Raw genomic sequence first — 8,491 nt, forward strand, 5'->3', positions numbered from 1 at the left:
TCATCAAAATCTTCAAACTCTTTAAACATAGATTCAATCTCATAAGCACCCATAAAAGCAACAAATTCTTCTATTTGTTCCACATCATAGTAATCATAGATACCATTAGCATAAGAAGCCAAGGTTTTATCATCATTAAATTTGCATGAAAAGGGAAGGTGTGGAGCCTTCATCCTAGAGCAACAAGTATAATCATATCTCAAGCATAGTTGACGAGCATACCAACGCAACATATGAATTTGATCCCATAATAGTTTCCCTTTTTGTGTCAAGAGATGATCCCTAAAGTATTCACGTTGATCCAACGTGTCTCCCATAACATAATTGGATGGGGTTTTCTCAGGATTATCAAAGTAGTACATAATATCTTGAACATAACGAGCATCGAGGGTTTTGGGAGGTTCCCCATCTCCATGAGTAGCAAGTACACCTAATTTTTTTGGTATTTCGTGTTCCATATCCATAACTAAAGATAGAGAACAACTTAAAATAGGAAATAAAAATTACTTAGGGATAAAGAAAACAAGCACACACGAGAATATTCACCCCACGCTATGACTCCCCGGCAACGGCGCCAGAAAAAGGTCTTGATAACCCACAAGTATAGGGGATAATTGTAGCCTCTTTCAATAAGTAAGAGTGTCGAACCCAACGAGGAGCTAAAGGTAGAACAAATATTCTCTCAAGTCCTATCTTCCACTGATACGACTCTACGCACGCTTAGTGTTCGCTTTACCTAGAACAAGTATGAAACTAGAAGTACTTTGTAGGTGTTGTTGGATAGGTTTGCAAGATAATATAGAGCATGTAAATAAAAGCTATGGGCTGTTTAGATAAAGAAGAAATAAAGTAAATAGAGCGAGTGTGGAAAAGTGGTGGTAGGAGTTGTGAAATTGTCCCTAAGCAATTGACTACTTTACTAGACCGATAATCACTATTGCAATTTTATTTGAGGGAGAGGCATAAGCTAACAAACTTTCTCTTCTTGGATCATATGGACTTATGATTGGAGCTCTAGCAAGCATCCGCAACTACTAAAGATCATTAAGGTAAAACCCAACCATAGCATTAAAGATTCAAGTCCCCTTTATCCCATACGCAAACAACCTACTTACTCGGGTCTGTGCTTCTGTCACTCACGCCACCCACCATAAGCAAATCCTGAACATATTGCAAACCCTACAGCGGGGATCCCTCACGCTTGTGCGACATGGAGAGCACCATAGGACAACAACAATAATAAAACATGCAACTCAAACCAATCATAGCAATTCATCAATCACCGATAGGACAACAAAAATCTACTCAGACATCATAGGATGGCAACACATCATTGGATAATAATATGAAGCATAAAGCACCATGTTCAAGTAGAGGGTAAAGTGGGTTGCGAGAGAGTGGACCGCTGAATATAGATGGGGGAAGGTGATGGAGATGTTGGTGAAGATGACGGAGGTGTTGGTGTAGATCGCGGTGATGATGATGGCCCCCGATGGCGTTCCGGTGAAACCGGAAGCAAGGGGGAGAGAGCCCCCCTTCTTCTTCTTATTCCTTGACCTTCTCCCTAGATGGGAGAAGGGTTTACCCTCTGGTACTTGGCTCCCATGGTGTGGGAGGGGCGAGAGCCCCTCCAAGATTGGATCTATCTCTCTGTTTCTGCGTTCTCAGATTCTGTCATGACACTATTTCTTTTATATCCGGAGATCCTTAACTCCGATTGGATTGAAACCTTCGCCCAGATATTTTTCCAAAAATTAGCTTTCTTGCGGCCAAAGTAGAGCATCAACTGCCTTACGAGGGGCCCACAAGGGTGAGGGCGCGCCCGCCTGGAGTAGTGGCATGGGCCACCCTCGTGGCCACCTCGGGCACCGTCTCGCGTTGATTGTTCCTCCCAAAAATCACAAATATTCCAAAATAATTCTCCATCCATTTTTATCCCGTTTGGACTCCGTTTGATATTGGGTTTCTGCAAAACATAAATCATGCAACAAACAGGAACTTGCACTGGATCAATATGTTAGACCCAAAAATAGTATAAAAAGTTGCCAAAAGTATATGAAAGTTGAATAATTGTCACATCCCTAGTTCTGGTATGCAGTAGGCTAGCCCTTCATGTGTGCATCATGTTTAACTTGCATCTAAACTTGAAATGGGGATTGACAAACCCTAGCACCAAAATTAAATCAAATAGGGGCAACCATAAAATCTTTTCAATAAACCCAAAATGTCCCTAAGAAAAGTTCATGATTTCTGGTTAAGGTAGAAACCTCTGCCAAAAATGATGAATATATTCTTAGATCATTTTTGGATTTTTGAATTAACTCATATTGTATTTGAATTAGGGCATTTAAATCCTATAAATAATTTTAAATGCTCTAATTATTCTGAAAACTGCTTGAGGGCTGTTGGGAATAATTTCACAAGTGCCCACAGTTATTTTCAGCATTTTATCAAATGGTTTAGTATTTTACTAAATCAAAACAAAACAAAAAAATAGAAAACTAAAACAAGAGAAAGAGAGAGGATTGACCTGGGCCACTTACCTGGCAGCCCAGCCAGCCCACCACTATAGCAGCCCAGCTGGGCAAAGCCAGCCCAGCCCACCAGGGGTTCCCTGTCGTCTTCCTCCTCTTGCTAGAGCAGGCAGGCTGCTGCCTGTCGCCCGCGCGCTGCCCCTGGCCACCTCCTGCTTGCCACCGAGGGGCTTCCGGCCCTTCTAGCGACGCCACGAGGACGCCCCGCGACCCCTCGCTCCTCTCCCTCACTCTCTGCTCTCTCCCTCGCCCTCTAGTTCCTTCCCCGAGCACTGCCGTCGACGCCGTTCACAACCACCGCACCCACCGCCGTTGCATCTCTCCCCTGAGCTGTCCAGAAGAACCGCCTCGGTCCCCCCATCCTCTCCACCGAGCTGTATGACGCCGGAGGCCCTAGAACGCCGCCATCACCGTCGTCTTCACCTCCGGCCGCCCGAGATCGTCGTCGCCGTTCTTCCCACGCTGGACCTTCCCCGAGCTCGCTGACGCCTCCTCTGGATCCGCTGTGAGCCCCGCCTCCGTTTCCCTCTCTCCATTTTCTCATTCGCGCGCTGTAGCCGTGCTAACCACCGGACCCGAGCGGCCGCGCCGCCGTGGATCCTCACCGTCATGGCCAGAGCCACCGCAGCTCGTGCCCGTGCATGTCATCGCGCTCACGAGCCTCCCAGAAGACCAAAGCTACCGCCCGCAGTTCCTGCCGTGCACTGCAGCACCCCACGCGCACCTGGCCGTGCTCCGGCCGTCGCGGCCGAGCTCCTCGCTGTCGCCACTGGCCACCCCAGGCCCGGCTGGTTCCACCACCCGACGTGCGCTAGTCTGGGCTCTCGAATGAGCCCAACCCCGCTGCGAACGGGGCACCACATGCCGTTCCCGAGTGCCCCGCCGCGTCTGTTTCCGCCGGCGGCTAAACGCCGGTGGGTTTGACCCACTTTGACCACGGCGGGACCCCCCCCCTGTGTCCATGACATGCGGGGCCGGCCTTTGACTGAATTAGTGTAGGGTTTTACTTAGTGCTAATTGCCCCTGTTAGTTTAGGTGTTAGTTAGTTAGCGCTAATTAACTTAGTTAATTAGTTGTCTCACTGACAAGTGGGCCAGGCACTAACTAACATAGGTTAGTGCTAACTTAACACTAACTAACCCTATTAGTTAGTTGTTACGCTGACATGTGGGTCCCAGCCGTCAGGTTTGACCTGGGCTAGCACCTTTGACCTGCTGACATCACAGTGACGCTAAGCTGACGCAGTTAATAATTTTCTAGATTAAAATAATTCAGGAAATTCCAGAAAATGCCCTAAACTTCTAAAATTCATATAAATTCAACCGTAACTCAGAATGAAATAATTTATATATGAAAAATGATCAGAAAAATCCAATCTATCCATCTGTATCATTTTCATGCATGTTAGAACAACTTATGGCTGCTGTTTAGGACAAATCAAATAAATGGCATTTGAATTTCACATATGGAGTTTGGGTTTGAACTTAGGGTTCAAACCAACTTCATTTAACTTTGTTGCTAGCTGCATTAGCTCAAAACACCAGCATGTTGCCATGTCATGATCATGCATCATAATGTGCATGGCATTGATTGTGTTTCTTCTCTGTTGCCGGTAATTGTTCCCTCTCAGTAGACGTGGTTCCGACGATGAGATCGATGACACCGATGAAGAGCTATATTATCTTTAGAAGTGCCAGGCAAGCAAAACCCCCTTGTTCATTCCGATACAATCCTACTCTCTCGCTCCTGCTCTCTTTTACTACATTAGGACAACAACGATTCATCTGTTACTTGCTGCGGTAGCTGAACCCCTTTATCCTCTGCATGACCTGTCATTGCCACAGTAAATAGATGAAACCCACTAGCATGAGTAGGAATTGTTTGAGCCCTGATGTGCCTACTCATTCATGTTTGTTTGTCATGCCTGCTACTGCTTAGAGTTAAGTCAGGTCTGATTCATCGGGAATGAATCGGAGGTGTGTAAACATGTCCAACTGTGTGTGAGCTAAGTGTGTGAACACGATTTGGTAAAGGTAGCGGTGAGAGGCCATGTAGGAGTACATGGTGGGTTGTCTCATTGCAGCCGTCCTCAGGAACTGAGTTCTGTGTTTGTGATCCATGAACAGTTACTACCACACATTGGGTTCCGGTAACTCGACCCCTCTCGACTTATTAATCAACATGATCTCTGTCCAGGAGTTGCAACTAGTTTCTGGTGTTTGTAGGTAGTGTTAGTAGTCTACCAAGTGGCACCCGGTACAGGTGGGCTCGGGACAGACTAGGCACAGTGGCCCGGTGTACCAAGTAGCACCCGGATGGTGGGCTTGGGAACCCTGCACACATCGTTTGGGGCCGTGAGCGACACCCCGACCGGATCTCCTCGCGGATGGAACCCGAATAGGCGATAAACCTGGACGAGAGACTTGTGTGGTTAGTCAGGTCGTGGCCGACACCCTCGCTGGGCTTCCGCTTGAAGGTTGGCGAGTACATGTCGTGTAAACGGCGGTAAGTGGTGAGAGCGTGTGTGAAGAAGTACACCCCTGCAGGGTTAATATGATCTATTCGAATAGCCGTGTCTGCGGGAAAGGACTTCTGGGTTTCCTGTACAGTTCATAGACAAGTGAAAGTGGATACTTTAAAATACGCAAGATAAGCGTGAGTGCTATGGATGGCGTTCTCATAGGGAGACGGGAGCGGATCCATAGTGGTGTATTGATATGGCGAATATGTGGACTCGTGTGCGCCACCTCAAAAGAGTTACTTGCAGTCGTAGTTTAGGATAGCCACCGAGTCAAAGCTGGCTTGCTGCAGTTAAACCCCACCATCCCCTTGTTGATAATGATGCATATGTAGTTAGATCTGATGTAAGTCTTGCTAGGTACATTTGTACTCACGTTGCTTAATTTATGTTTTTGCAGAGACACTTCAGTCTCGCTAGTAGTACCGCGTGGACTTCGACGTTTAGCTTGTTACCTCAGCTACGATCTTGTGCCCTCGGCAGGATCTGGTAGATAGTCAGGCTTCTCAGCCTTTTTCATTTGTAGATGTCCGTACTCAGACATGTTAAGCTTCCGCATGTGCTTTGACTTGGATGCTCTAATTGTTGGGTCATGAGACCCATGATTGTAATATCTCGCTCCTCGGAGCCTATTGAATAAAATACTTGAGTCGTAGAGTCATGTTATGATGCCATGTTGTATTTGTACATATCGAGCATATGTGTGTATGTTATTGAAATGCTTGGTATGTGTGGGATCTGACAACCTAGTTGTTTATCCTTGGTGGCCTCTCTTACCGGAAAATGTCTCCTAGTGTTTCCACTGAGACATGGTAGCTTGCTACTGCTCTGGAACACTTAGGCTAGCCGGCATGTGTCCTTCTTTGTTCCTGTGTCTGTCCCCTTGGGGAAATGTTACGCGATGAATTCCGGACTCCTGTTAGCCTACTACAGCCCGGTTCACCGGAGTCCTGCTAGCCCAGTGCTACAGCCTGGATTCACTCGCTGATGACCGACACGTTCGTTGTTGGGTCATGTATGCCTGTCCCTGTAAGTTAGTGCCACTTTGGGTCCACGACTAGCCATGTCAGCCCAGATTCTTTGTCATATGGATGCTAGCGGCACTATCACATACATGAGCCAAAATGCGCAAACGGTCCCGGGCCAGGTAAGGTGGCACCCATGGGAATACCGTGCGTGAGGCCGCAAAGTGATATGATGTGTTACATGCTAGATCGGTGTGATTTAGGATCGGGGTCCTGACAGCTTTAGTATCAGAGCTTGACTGCCTGTAGGTTTACCAAGCCAAACTGGTCGAAGTCGAGTCTAGAAATTCTTTAGTTATATAAGGGAATTGATTGTGGGATGGAACGTAAGGCTCTTTTTACTCCTTATACCTCATGCCCTCTGATCCGAGTCATCTTATCTTTCCTACGGGGTTAAGGAACTAGGCTTTCTCTTCTTTCTATCAGGATCACGTGTTACTAATCCGTAGTCCTATAGGATTGATGGTTCTAAGCTTGAGTTAATTTTCTACTATCTTCTGTATTCATAGTTGATCTCGAAACCTTGATATTGTGCTTCTGAGTGGCTATGCCACCATTTTTGTAGCATGTCTCCAATCTTTTGAGCATTTACAGTCGTTATGCTATCCGAGTCATCCCAGGTTTCCAAATAATCTGATGCAATTGCAAAATCTTTCCCTCTGTTTTCGATGACCTTTCTAGCCTGGTTAACCACACTAAACGGTGAGTTGAGGTACTCTATTGCCATTATTATGACCCTAGGTGTCTTAGGGGATCATCTAGTAATCTAGCCATTATTTGTGTCCTAGTATGATGATTCTGGACTTTATTCTCGAAAGCATCCCGTGATGCCACTTAGTAGTAGGTATTCTACTCCTGGGTTTTGAACCCGAGATTCACCCTACTTGCTTCATGTTGATAGTTTTTGCTCGTTCCTTTAGGTTATTAGCAACCTTTGCGATAGTCCTCGAAGTTCGTGGTATTTCCTTCTTCCAAATACTAAGAACCACTTTATGGCAGATGTTTGTTGGATCAAAAGATCACAACAAGAGTGCCCTCAATGAGTTCTCCATTCTATATTGCGACTCTGCCAGTTCTACTTTTCTGCATGGGTTATCCAGAAGAAACATGTTGAACTTGTTTCGACATACTAACCTATGCATCCACTACTCAGAAAACCATATTTTCCTTTGAGTTGTCCCGCTTTAGTTGTCTTCCGACCCTCGTCTACCAATTGATAGTCAAGAGTATGCGTGCAATCGTTCATCGATACCTATTATTCTTGTGTTCCGTTAAGCCATTCTATTCCGGAATGACTAGGAGAAACAAAACTCCAGTACCTCATCCATATTCAGGATTGGGTCAAAGCAGTCATACTCCGCAGATCAAAATACTAATTCAGTTTTTGTTCTGTTCTACCCTGAAGTATTACCCTCTTTATGTCAAGAAAGTCATAGGACTTACACATCATCTTATGAATTCTTGGTGCAGTGATACTTCTCGCCCTCATTATTCATTTCTCGGTTCCATGTTGTTGCAACCAGAATGCCGACAGGTGAACTATGATGTGTGAAATCTATACTCCTAGCAACTCTATTGCTTGGTAGTTAAATGGACAATAACCTCATTCTTAGCATGTTGATTCTTGGATCATCGCCCTAAGGTTGATCGTGCTACCTAGTCCTTATTCCGGGTGCACTCCTCAGTCAATGAGTCAGGATCCTATCGGTTCCTCGCTCTTTTGATGATATCGTCTTGCCGTGAAAAGCAAGATTGTTCTCGAGCTTAGTAACATATCGGTGGTTCGTGATTTACCGAATATCTTCTCGGAAGTATCACCAGGTCGTCACCTGACTGTTATGTTGAGCTCGTGATCAAGTTGGTTTCATATAAGCCACCCCTTCTCCAAGAATCTATGTTGGATACCCTAAACTAGTTGGTTGAGCTAAACAACAACTTGGAGAGTTGGAAGATAAAAGCTTTGCCTAAACTTAGTTCATTCCCAAGGGATATTTTGCATGTGTTGAAGAAAGATGGTATTCTCATCTATTGACCCCCGTGATCAGTTTATGGACCTATCATCTTATCCAACCTTTGATTTGGGTGTGGGCTATCCTCAATCAAGTCAGAACCAACGATGCTCGTAATGTTGTCTTATTCGTGGTTGAACCCTCGAGCATACACCATTACATCTTTTGGTCTGACCAATGCTATCACCGTGTTCACATGATGGTGGAAGTCCAGTGATATGGAAATTCCGATGAGTTGCTGTTGAGCCCATCAGAAGCATTTTGTCTCCCCCATGATTCATGTTGAACATCAACCTAGTGTTGGAAACTTTGTAAGCAATGCCTTCGTGTTCCGTTCATGAAACCTATGCTTGGATGGAAGAAGTGACTTCCTCGAATTCATGTGCATTTGGTACAAGTTGCCGC

This window comes from Triticum aestivum, chromosome 5B (genome assembly GCF_018294505.1).
Source record: "Triticum aestivum cultivar Chinese Spring chromosome 5B, IWGSC CS RefSeq v2.1, whole genome shotgun sequence".
NCBI lineage: Eukaryota > Viridiplantae > Streptophyta > Magnoliopsida > Poales > Poaceae > Triticum > Triticum aestivum.